Below are 13,127 nucleotides of genomic sequence, written 5' to 3'. Positions count from 1 at the left end.
TCTGTACTCGCCACGGCGGATTTTGTTCTGCCATGGCGGATAATGAAGAATACGTCATGGCGTAAAAAAATACGTCGTGGCGAGTCGTCACCGCCACGAATTAATCTCGCTCCACCTGCTGGTTTTAGGCCTACAGTATATATACTGTATATATATCAATATCATTGGCTTCCTTTCCCCCTCTTGCCACTGTGTAGCACCGCTCCTGTGCTCCATCCTCTCATCTAAATATGGTCATTATGTGCAGCGAGACCGATGATCTGTGGTCATGTGTTCAAACGGGGAGTCTCGAGGAGAGCTGGATGGAGGAAGGGAAGGGAAGGGGAAAAAAGATAATCCTCAAGGGGTTTAGCTTTCTTCTCCCTTCCCTGAGTTCTTATACTCAATCTCACTCGCTTGCACTCAATCCATCTTCTCTATGTCCCTCTCCTGCTCTCGAATCCCGAATCCTTTCTCAAGAGCTTTCCAGAGGGAAGTGACGAAAATAAAGGAATTCAATTCCTCCAGCAGCCAGGGATCTATCAGCCATGTGTCATCTGAAGAGGAAAATCACACCCGTGTGAAGTAAGTGGTGCACCTCCGTGTGGGGGTCCCCGGGGGGTCCCCGGAACTTCCAGGCCTGCAGGAACGCGCAAGCCGCACCGCATCCGAAACGGTCGAGAAATGACAGAGTTACCGTGTGGGGGTCCCTCTACTGTACTGATACACCTGAAATCATCATATATACAGTTAATATGTATGTGTGTTTGTGTTAGGCTGCACAACAGTGACACTTGGTTTTGAAAACCAACCAAATGCTATTTTCGTGCTCAGACCCAGCCAGCCAGCCAGCCAGCCAGCCAGGCAGCCACACACAAAGCTACTTAATGAAGCGGTTGCACCACTTAAGAATATCCTCTTTCTCCGCTGCCCAAATATTATTGATCCGATAGTCAGCCGCGAGGAGTGGGAGAACAACCATGACAACTGAAAAGATAAATAGAAATGCTATACACTCTTCTATGACATATCTGTGTTAAACACAGCCGTGCAAGTGTGTTAAACTATGAGCGGGTGCATTTTCACCTTAAACTCCATCACAGAGTGAATTTAACAAATCTACAAGCTCCGTTCTGAGATTGGCTATTTTTGGCATGCAATCCTGTCCAAGAGAATATACTGTAAATCAGGTTACAGTGACACAATAAAAAGGAATGAGCCAGGTGAGTACAATCATGCATAGGTGTGTGTGTGTGTGTGTGTGTGTGTGTGTGTGTGTGTGTGTGTGTGTGTGTGTGTGTGTGTGTGTGTGTGTGTGTGGCATTCCCAGGTTTGTTAGAGCTCAGTCATGGCTGAGGAATGCAGAGTGGAGGACAAGGCGAGTTCCAACTCCTCTCCTTGGAATGCACAGGGGGGCAGGTAGAGACAGCGTCCTTCCACCCAGGATGTGCAGACTGTATTGCTGCCTTGGGACATGGATGCCGAGCGAGGAACATTCCCAACATCTCTCACTGACAGTGGAATAGAATGCAATGTCAAACGGCCACGTTCACACTAACTAGATAAAAACAAAAAGCAAGAATGTTCAGAAAAACTACAGCCCAGATCAGGTTTATGGGCAATAACACAGAATTAAAATGAACAAGAAATGATGACATAGTCATATTTGTCAGGTGAAACAAGCGCTGTCTCCGTGGTGCGGGGCAGGGCTTAGTGGGCAGCCAATCGTGACTAGGTCGCTACTATGTGATTGGCTACACGAGTGATGCAGACTCCCATTGGTTTAGGCGGTGTTTCAGACTATACCCTTGGCTTAGTGGGCTGTCAATCATGACTAGGACACTATTAAAAGCGGGCCTGTTGTATGTCAGGTTTCACCTGATAAAAAGCCTGCCTAGTACCTGCTCAAAGGGCAAATACTATGACTGTCAGTATAGTATCTGTTGCCTAATAATTAAGTAACAGTCGTGCGGCCTTCCAGATCACAGAATCCAATCCTTTTATCTGGCCACAATGTCATCAAATAAAGACATTTACAGAGCGTAAACACACAGAGTGTGTGACATATTCTATCTTCATCTTATCAGTGTTTGACATAAATGATTTTCCTTGCTGCAGACGATAGCTTTAGTCATTAATCCATTAAAACCGGGAATGTCATTTCAGGTTTTTGTGTTACTGTATACAAGCTCACAGTGCATCACTACATGCCACGCTGCGATCTTATACATCTGCCATTTTCTTTTTTACATTTTGGAAGAATCTCGACAGTGTGAGAACTACCGTAATAATTTAAAAGGCATTTGTGGAATCGGCCTCAGGTCTTAATGGGTTAAGATACCATATGCTTGACCTTACACTTGAATGCGGAGGAAGCAGTCCGTAAAGTAAACCATGCTATACATTGCTATATCCAGCTACTCCTGTAGTAAACTCAAACTGTAAACACTGCACAGATCCTGTTCAGGCATAGATACTTACAGCAACAGCAGCAACATAACTATAGTATGCAACCAACTACATCATAACAGCTTGTGGCAGATACCCTAGCAGTGCACCCTTTTTCCTTAGAGACAGACAAATGAGAGCAAAGAGCAGAAACAACCACCTTCATTAAACTTTTAAAATGTGCTCTTGTCACGCACAATCACCAATCATAAGGTGGCCCTGCACAGTGAAATCCTCAGTGTTGATGTATCCATTTGTAACTCAGACTGTGTAGGCTACACAAGTTAAGCCTAAATTACATACGGTAAGTATACTCTCAGAGTAAAATTATAGCTGCAATCTATAAGATGTATGTCCTTCGTGGGATTCAAACCTGCAGAACTCCGACATGGAAGGGGACATTTCTACCAGTGAAGAAGATGCTTGGGCAGTTGAAATATTGCGATTTGAGCTTCAGGCAATACCAAACCAGTAGCTTCTACATGAACACAGGGTCTGCATTTCTCAATGGAAGAGTAGGGAGACCAGTGCAGTACTCCATGTATACTGTACAAACTCTGCCAAATTATCAGACAATATAACATCTCATTCCACTGTTACGCAGATGACACCCAACTATATCTCCCCCTGAACCCCAACGACCACTCCACACTAATCAACCTAAATAAATGCCTCACTGACATCAAAAGCTGGATGGCACAAAACGTCCTACAACTGAATGTTGTAGATTTGAGATAGTATTATTTGGTCCACCTGACTATACATTACACAAATAAAAAAATGTTCTTGGCAACCTCTCCGCCCTTGTCAAAACCCATGCTAAAAACCTCTGTGTGCTTTTTGATTCCGCCGTTAAATTCAACAAGCAAATTAACACCATAGTCAAAAACTTTCTTTCCACACGACCTCGAAATAGCCATCCATGGCATGCACTAATATCATCACGTCTAGATTATCGTAATTCCCTCTACACTGGAATTAGCCAGTCATCCTCATCCCGTCTCCAACTGGTGCAAAACATGGCTGCCAGACTCCTGACTGGCACTAGGAGGAGAGATCATATCACCCCTGTCCTGGCCTCTCTCTCCACTGGCTGCCGGTCCGGTTCAGAATTAAATTCAAAACCCTTCTTTTTGCATACATTACAAAGCACTAAACGGACTGGCCTCCTCCTACATCTCTGACCTCCTATCATATCCCTCCTCCATTAGGACCCTCAGGTCAGCGGCTCAGGGGCGACCGTGCCTTTGCTGTCGCAGCTTCTACATTATGGAACAGCATTCCTGTTGCTGTCAGATCTGCCCCCTCCATTGAGAGCTTTTAAGTCCAGGCTCAAAACATTTTTATATTCACAAGCCTTTCAGTCCCCCTGACGCTCTTGCACTTTTATACATACATGTTTGCCTTGTTGCTTTTAAACTGCTCTTAATGCTTTTCTTTTCTACTGTACCATAACTATGCATTGTTTTTATTGCTTTATTTTACAGTGGTGTATATTGTATTGCACTGTATTGTATTGTTTTCTCTGACCTGTGAAGTCCTTTGGTACGATGAGAGTCGTTTTTAAATGTGCTATAGGCCTAGGCCTACAAATAAAATCGTTTTGATTACATTTTCTCAGTCTTTTTTTTTTTAACAACTCCTTTGTTCACCAGGCCCTTATTTCAATATTAAATTAGGGCTTCACTTGGGCAGCCAGGCAGGGGCGGGGGCTATAGCTGACTCAGAGTAGGTCTGGCTGGGTGGCTGCTGCTGCCGTCGGATGACAGGTGTGGCATTAGTGCCACCCTTTGCGTACAATGCATCAGACTGCTAAGGAGGAGGAAGCACCCAGAGAGCCACCACTACAACAACACATACAGAGGCATCAGGACAAACATGGATGACTGGAGGTCACAGCCCATGGGAGAAGCCATCCAATTCTGTTGCTGGTGTTCAGAGAATAAGCAACACCCCAGTGAAAGCATGATTGATTTAACTCCATGCTCCCTGGTGGAATTATTCACCTGTTGAATTATTCACCCATTTTTCTATTACAGGGGAAGGTGTTTTAGGGGGTTGCATCGCTTACTTCTCCTAAATTTGTCTCCCGAAGTAATGAGAAATCTGTCTCCACGGCCATTAAGGTCCATTTCTATATTCAGCAAAATAATCACAAAATACTTTCATGTTAATATCATGCAGCCGAGATGTGAAGCATTGATGCACAACCTAGTACAGTCCTGCATGCATCAAATATATTTCCAGTACAGTAAGACTTTTACGTTTTTGAGTGATGCCAAGAAAAAAAACACAGTATATTCCATTTAAAAAGCTTTTTATAGCACACTGCACTACTGTAAGAAGTGTTTAAAATACAAGCCGAACCTAAAAATCACATTCATCAAATAGGCTTTATAATCTATAACTGTATCTATACAAATCCCTGTATACCGAATGTACTTTTTGTTTTACTTTTCAGCTGTGGTGCTTCACATTTTTGCTATGGTTTCAATACCTAAGGTCCAAAACGTGAAAATGGAGCGCAACCGATACCAGATTGTTGGGTCCATGGCTGCCGATCCAGCGTCCTAGACCTAGATCATCGATTACCGATGTTGTGAGCAATCTTTTGTTAAACATTGGATACAAAAACAAATAAATGCAAATATTTGGCAACTTCCCTACTGAAAAATGTCTAAAAAGCCAATCTACTATTTAAAAAATAGATATACTTTTGAAAACCATCAACTATGTATAATGAGTAATTATTATAAAATAAAATCGTTGGCCACAACGATATATATCGGTCAGGGTTGTACATGAAAGGATCTGTGATGACAACGTTTGCTCACATCCTCGTGAGCCAAGAATAAGGCATGTTTCATTTGGGGAATTCTTCTCAAAAAATGGTTCCTGTTATCTTGGTTTCACTGAACATTATAAGTTCTGCCAAAATAAGGTAATGATGAGCCTTGCTGGCACATCATGTTCTATTAATACCGAACTGACACAGAACTCCTCGTCAACAACGAGATCATCAAAAGGAGGAAAGAACTCATGCTACTAGTACGCACTGTGCAGTAAGATCCTCAGTGTCAATTTATCCACTTGAAACACTCATGGTTAAAGGTGGTGTAAGACAGACCGAATCAGCCGTTGGCAAAAACAATTGTGTGACATTAGTCTGGCTCATTATCCAGGCTAGGTGTCTAGGTGTCTATGTTGTTAAAATTACTGTTAAATAGCTCTATAGTGTGTAACATGTTCAGTAACAGGGGTTTCATTCAGCTCTTTATTAAAGGAATAGAAATTCGACCAGTTTTAGTATAAGGTTAAAGTTCTCTCTGCTGATTGGATAAAATTGGTATCTCGAACGAATCATATATTTTATGTTTACTAAAGAGCTGTACAGGTGGGGAGACTGTTACTGAACAAACACTAGCAATAGGAATGTAGAGCTTTAACTTTTCAACAAAAAATAAATACAAATAAATGGTTTTACTATTGTTACACTCCTTTAAATGAACACTGATGCATTTTACTGTGCATGAGGCAGAATAGACCAATCGGGTCAGGGTATAGAGACTAGAGACTAGAGCAAGTGGTGGCATGTATTTTCCCAGCATCTCCTCACCCAGACTGCTCTCCCACAGCTGTGGCTACACAAAAGACACAGAGATGTATCTTTCTGCATGCCAAAGACCCTTTTCCTGTCACCAGAAAAACATGCAGCAGGGGGCTTGTGTGTGTGACTGTGTGTGACTGTGTGTGTGTGTGTGTGTGTGTGTGTGTGTGTGTGTGTGTGTGTGTGTGTGTGTGGGCGAGACGAGGGAGTGAGACTGATAGCCCTTCCACACCGCCAACAGTGGAGGAATTGAGTTGAGATGCATGGCTTGTGTCACCCTGGCTCATTTCCAGCGCAAAAGGACAGGAAGTGGTCAGGGATCCTAGGAGGACACACACAAGCCCGCTTCTGTCCCTCTCTATCAAGCCAGTATCTGATACTCTATTCAAATGGACTCCTCTGATAGAGAACTGGAGGGAGATTGATAAATCAGAGCTCTACAGGCCTGGATTCTTATTATTATTCAACTGCTAAGTCTTTAACGGGTGCAATAGATGCAGCTTTGTAGCTGCATGTTTATGCATACATAAAGCCCCATGTTGAACTTTTCCACTGTGGTCACTAATTCAGGATGTAATGTAAAAGGACACAATCTCAGTAGAATTAACTTGAACTTTATGAGCAATATAGCCAATAATATTATGATATTGTTAGAAGTCATCCTCATTACTAAAAGGTAGGACACTAAAGCCTTAGCTCTTTTTTTTGCCAAAAATTGCCACTCTACAAGCTCACAACACCCTGTTTTGCAAATTGCAAAGCGTTGTATGCTTGCAGATCAGCTATCTCCGCCAAATGTTCGGCCATGAATATAAGGACTCAAGTTGTTAAACAAAGAGGAAAAGTCAAAAAGTTAAATGTGTGTTATTATGACATACCGGTAGTGAAATTCGAGAGAGAGAGAGAGAGAGAGAGAGAGAGAGAGAGAGAGAGAGAGAGAAAAACAGGTGGCACTGGCATTCCCTTGCTCGAGGAAATGCCCTTGAACATAGCTGGATGCAAATCCACCGTATTACCAAAACTGGGCCAGACCAACAGAAGTTTGGTGCCACATGAAAAATGTAATAGATCGGTCAGTGTGAGGTCATCACAAATCCCATGCCTGCCTTCTAGCCTATATGATTCTCTCTGGAATCAATTACTCATCTCGTTTCCAAATATGGAATAAGGGTAGATGCTTGTAAGTACTCTGCAGCCAGCCATAGGGTAATATGTTGTTTCAACATACAGTAAGAATAAGTTACTCATTACTTTTTTCCAGTCCACCAATCCAACAACAATTCCCCCAAAAAAAGTAAAAAACATTATGGGGCCACAAATATACGCTATTCAAATGGGTGAAATGGATGAGAAATTGAAACTGTATAGGTGACCTCTAAATGCTCCCCATTCACCCTCCCTCTAGCTTTTTGAGTATGTGTGCACAAAGGCCATTTTGAAAGTGGAAGCAACTCATCTTAAAAGAGGCTGATTCTCTGGCCACGGAAACAAGCAGTTCATTGAAGCCAGGCCCAGTGTGTCACCCTGACAGACAGACTGTTCCAGTGGAAGCGGGAACAAAGGGGGCCAGGCCACAACCACGTTACCAATTAACAGGAATTTCAGCCTCAAGAGCCACTTTCCAGCAATCCTCATTGGAGCTGACACAACCTTCTACGGCTTTCATGGGAGGGCATTCACAGGATTCCAAGGGGCATTAAGGTCCCCTCTGTGAAGACTGAAACTGGCAGCTACAAGTACAATGGACCATCTACGTGCCACTCTAGAAACACTTCTAATGTCAATGCCAGTTAAGTTAGGTGCATATTCCTGTTCAGGATGCGTGCGTTCAGACAGTACAACTGTTAATCTTCATAATTCATATGAAATTTATATATAATATACGGTCGCACAAATATATCCTTTTGCACTGGAAACAAGCCAGGGTGACACAAGCCATGCATCTCGACTCAATTCCTCCACTGTTGTGTGGAAGGGCTATCAGTCTCAACCCCCCCACACACACACACACACACACACACACACACACACACACACACACACACACAGTGTTTTTGTTTTGTGGAACTGTGAATTGAAATTGTGAGGATATGTAAAAAAAAAAAACGCAGACTGCAATCACCATGCATGCACTGACATGTTTACCCACAACAGTGATTAATCTCCAGCACCAGCAAGCACAGTGCATCATGTCATTGGCTCAATATTGTACTGCTCTGCTGCCATGGAATATGGTGCTTTCCTGTTGCAGAAACACTATAATTCCTCCAGGATAAATACTAAAAATATCAACAAGGTCAAAGCCTGCACACGCACAGGATTAGTCTAATGCTCCAGTGATAATCAACATAAGCAATTCATGTTTTATTAAAAAGAAATAAATTGCATTGCATTTCATAAATAAATAAAAACCAGCCTATGGTAGAACATTTTGGATTTAAGAGAAGATTTTTGGGCTACAGCCAACAAGAAAATGGATCTTGCTGCTTTTGTTTATAGAGGAGAGCTTTCAGTATTGCAACGACACATGCCAAAGAGGAACAGTGGGCATAAAAGTGGGCATGTGTGTGTGTGTGTGTGTGTGTGTGTGTGTGTGTGTGTGTGTGTGTGTGTGTGTGTGTGTGTGTGTGTGTGTGTGTGTGTGTGTTTTCAGCATTATCGCTTGACAGCATGTGATTTACTTACTATGATGTCAGTCACATAGCCTACTGTCACTCTGGAGTCTTGTACACATTGCATTGCAATGCTGACATTTAACTGTCTCGGACAGAAGATATTTTAGGCTATGTACGATCAGTGTATATCATAGTATAGAGATATGAGATGTGTCACGTGATCATCTCAGACAGTCAACTTTTACACCCCCAACTGGCTGAGAACATTTTGGTTGTGGTTATACTTAACAGCAGTGCTATGTGACCGACCATGATGTTAATATGTATAGATTAAATTATAGGCTATATCTGCCATGTTGGCTAGATATGACATGGCTCATTACTGGGTTGAATGATAGCAGCACTGGAATTATGGAAGCATACAGAGAATTGCTCAAATTCAATTACTATTAAACAATCTCCATCTCTCTTTGCGCGCACGCGCAAACACACACACACACACACACACACACACACACACACACACACACAATTGGAATTGTTTTCACAACTCCCCTAAATGCCAATCTGAATTTTTAAATCAACTTCCTATGGACTATATATATTTTTGGTTTCAATTGGGAATGTGCGCAGCGCAACAGCGCAACACATAATGTCGAGACACACACGAAAACGCTAGGAATTTATTTGAGTCCAACAAGTCTATCTTGAATTAATTAAATCCCGCAGGTAATAGTTTAAAATGCTAAGGTGTACACATCATTAAGCTGTATGTACATGACAAGACAGTGCGGCATTGTTGAGATATCCACGTGTGATGTTCACGTTACCCTCATTCAGGTTAAAACAGCTCAGAATCTCGGTAACTGACTGACAGGGTCTGTAGAAAAATAGCAAGACAAGTTACTCACCTAACGCGTAGGCAGCAGATGTGGCGTTGCTCTTCTGCTGATCAGTTTGTTTTTTCGCTTTGATCATCAAGTATAATATATTCGTGAAAGAGGGGTTCTAAAGACGATACGAAACGCTCTCAGATGATTCAGATCCCAATCGCGATGTTCGGATGATAGTGATGCGTACAGCAGACAGTCGATGTCAAGAGTGATGAGGGATCCCATTCAACTGGAGGGGCGGGCTGTAAGGTCATGATGATGGGGAATGCCTCCCAAACGAAACTGCATTAAGAGAAAACCCTGCTGAGTGCAGCGGACATTTTCATCAGAAAACTCTGACCTGCTATGAATGAGTCTTGTCCAGAGGCCCACCCAGCCGCCAGATAGGAGCCGGAGGACCTTAATATCGCAGCAGCGATACCTGCTGCTGCGCCTGGCTGCCTGCGTGGGGGAAATCACGACCAAAACATTGGGGAGTGCAGGCTGGGGGTGGGAGCCTAAACCTCGCCGTAGAGCAGTGTCGAGTGTCGCGTGCCGAAAGTAGCAGATAAACAAGCTCACAACGTGCCGCGTCCGCGACGCGCTGTGAGCTTGAAGATTTGCTATTTTCGGGACAGCGGATTGAAGAGCTCTGATAGGTCGCAAATGTTTGCATAATTGATAACTGACTGGCGTATCGTTGAAGCCCCACCTTCAAGGGAATAGTCAATCGAGGTCATATTATTTGGTCTTTGCTCAAATTCAAGTTCAACTCTCATTTTTAGAATGGCCAAAGTGACTCAAATTGAACATGAACAGAAAGACTCTTAAAATAAAGTCACGAAGAAACACACAACAGGTCGTATTTAGTTAATTTGAAGTCAATCCGTTGAATTATTATTATTATTACTGTGTTGACCATATATCCTATACATCCGTGTAAATATAATCAAATGATTGTTATCTGACTCTAAACGCTACATTTTTGTTCAACAACAACAATACTTGCATTTACAAGGCACCTTGCCTGTATTGTACTATATTAGTATTATATTATTGTACTATATTATATTAGTATTAGTCGCGTGGTGTCTTCCAAACCAAGAAATCTATCTCTGTTTGCCTGTTTGTATACAGAAAAGACTAGTTATAGACAGTAGACTGATGTGGACCATCTTCCTGTGACAAAGTGCTGCCACCTGGTGCTTGAATGTGACATGACATGGACACCAAATGTGCTGTGGACAAACCATAATTATATAACTAACAATCCATGCTCTGCTGATTAAGAAAAGCAACGTTAATTTCGTTAAAGTAGTTATGGTTATGACATAAAAAAATATGGTCAATGGTAAATCATAAATGTGTTCATTGAAATCTATTATATAAGATACTCAGTGGTGGAAAGTAACCAAGTACATTTACTACAGCCTATTAAGTACAATTGTGAGGTATTTGTACTTTACTTGAGTATTTCTAATTTCAAATACTTTTACTTCTACTCCACTACATTTCAGAGGCAAATATTGTACTTTTACTCCACTACATTCATAGTTAGGCTAGTTACATTTTGTCGATTTAAAAAAACATACACCACGTCAACCTTATTGTGAGCTTGTAGATCGGCTATTTTCATATTTGAAAACTTGAAATGGGACATTCTGTACTTTCTACTTTTGGTACTTGACGTACATTTTGATGCCAATACTTTTGTACTTTTAATCAAGTACATTTTGAATTCCGAACTTTTGCTTGTAACGATGTAGTTCTACATTGCAGTATCGATTATTTTACTTAAGTAAAACAATTGAGTATGTTTCCCACCACTGAAGATACTGTAGGTATAGCATTACTTTAAATGCAGCACCACATCAAGAATATGCTGAGAATTATGACATAGAGCACATTCAATATAAGATACATGATCTACATGATATTTTAAGTTAGTGCTTTCGTACTCATGGTCACATTTCTAGGAAGTGATATGCCCCCATTAAATGATATTAGCTGACTTTCAATATTCGCCTATATGTTTTCAACACAAAGTAAAGGAAAGCAGCTCTGGAGATATTAGAGTTGAATAACTTTTAATATGTTCTTGGATAATAAAATGGACTCCAATTTGGGTGATTTCATCACACTATATTGTAATACATACAACAATCATGGTGTATACAGTGTCACTGTACAGTGTTATTTTTATTTAATCGACTTAATGAGTATGATGTGATGATGTTTGTTCTTGGAACATAATACAGTATCCACTATGCTGGCAAACTGTTACAAATAATCCAGCTCTTGTAAGAGGTTAGTTATCGCCCTGCCCTGTCATTTACTTATGCAGTCATATGCAGCCGTCCTTTCTATTGCTCCCTGTCTTCTAGTGAACCTTCATCTCTATAATATAGGCGAATAAATAAAATAATAAGACAGTCTGCGTTCCACTATACACTACTGTCTCTCTCAACCCATCAATTTATATATCTTCCTCCTCCTATCGATCTCCCCTATAGCTATAGTCTACTACTGTACATAGCCACCCATTTCTCTTTTTTTCTTTACACTATCAAGGTCTTCGGCATAATACTGTATGTCCACTTCTTTCCCCCTCATTTGGACAAGAAAATAATAAAATAAAATCCCACTCTTTTGGGGTATTTCTTTTGTTACAGTACATTTGTACATATGTGGAATGTGTCCTCTGCATTTACACATCCTAACAATTAGAACTTGTAAAATGAGTATCATTGATTGATTGATTCCAATACTACTAAAGAATTTAGTAGTTGGCTATTGCAGCTCTAAGACATTCACTTGGTTTTGGTTCATTCTCAGATATTCTTTATTTAATTTCTTAAACAATTAATTTGCGACCAATGGTCGCAGTTAACTATGGAATCGTGCATTTCCCCTCAGTGTGTTGGTTGGTCGGGTGCCCAGGGATCGTGACATCATGTGACATCATCAGGGATGGAGATGTGGAGACCCTGATGTCATACTAAATGCGACCTGCTGCCGCAGTTAAGCCCATATATGGAGATCCCTGATGTCATCAATATTGGCCAGCAACTCTACATCTGACCTCAAACATCAAACCCTTATGTCTCCAATATATGGATATATGTCAGAACCTGTTCGGACATTCCATATGTTCAGTGATTGCGAACGCAATGAGCACTTACTATGAGACCTAGCAGATCATGTCTGTGTGTGTGTGTGTGTGTGTCTGTCTGTCCCGCTTTTGTGCCCATATATGGAGCTGAGTGATTTGTTTGTGATTCCCGCTGTTACGTCACCATGACTCAGCCATAACCATATAAGGAGTCCCCAAAGCAGCTATACGTCCAAAACCCAAATATGTACGAGCTGCGTTCGCTTCCCGCGTTTGCGCGTCTTACTTGTGGGTAATACACACTATACGTAACTTAATATATTACCGTAATACGGTAACTTGTAATACATTACTTAACAATTTATCAAAAATATTTCTGTATTACTGCATTACTTTCTGTCTGTCTGTCTGTCTGTCTCGTTGCCCGTGGCTCTGTCTTGTGACATTATGTGACAACTGCAGAATTTTAAGAATTACATGTTTTCTATAATTTG

The 13,127-nt window shown here is 41.4% G+C and overlaps 1 protein-coding gene across 1 annotated transcript in view; it reads right to left on the bottom strand.

The window, feature by feature from the left end:
* src (v-src avian sarcoma (Schmidt-Ruppin A-2) viral oncogene homolog) overlaps positions 1-9,992 on the bottom strand; it is a 38,259-nt gene extending 28,267 nt beyond the window's left edge. The window contains exon 1 of the mRNA XM_080763713.1: positions 9,561-9,992. The gene's annotated coding sequence lies outside the window, so the exon portion shown is untranslated. The remainder of the gene's footprint in view (positions 1-9,560) is intronic.
* Positions 9,993-13,127: the final 3,135 nt, after the last annotated feature.

Source organism: Protomyctophum bolini (genome assembly GCF_963924005.1).
Source record: "Protomyctophum bolini genome assembly, chromosome: 5".
Classification (NCBI taxonomy): Eukaryota; Metazoa; Chordata; class Actinopteri; order Myctophiformes; family Myctophidae; genus Protomyctophum; species Protomyctophum bolini.
This window is presented reverse-complemented; position numbering and strand designations above follow the sequence as displayed.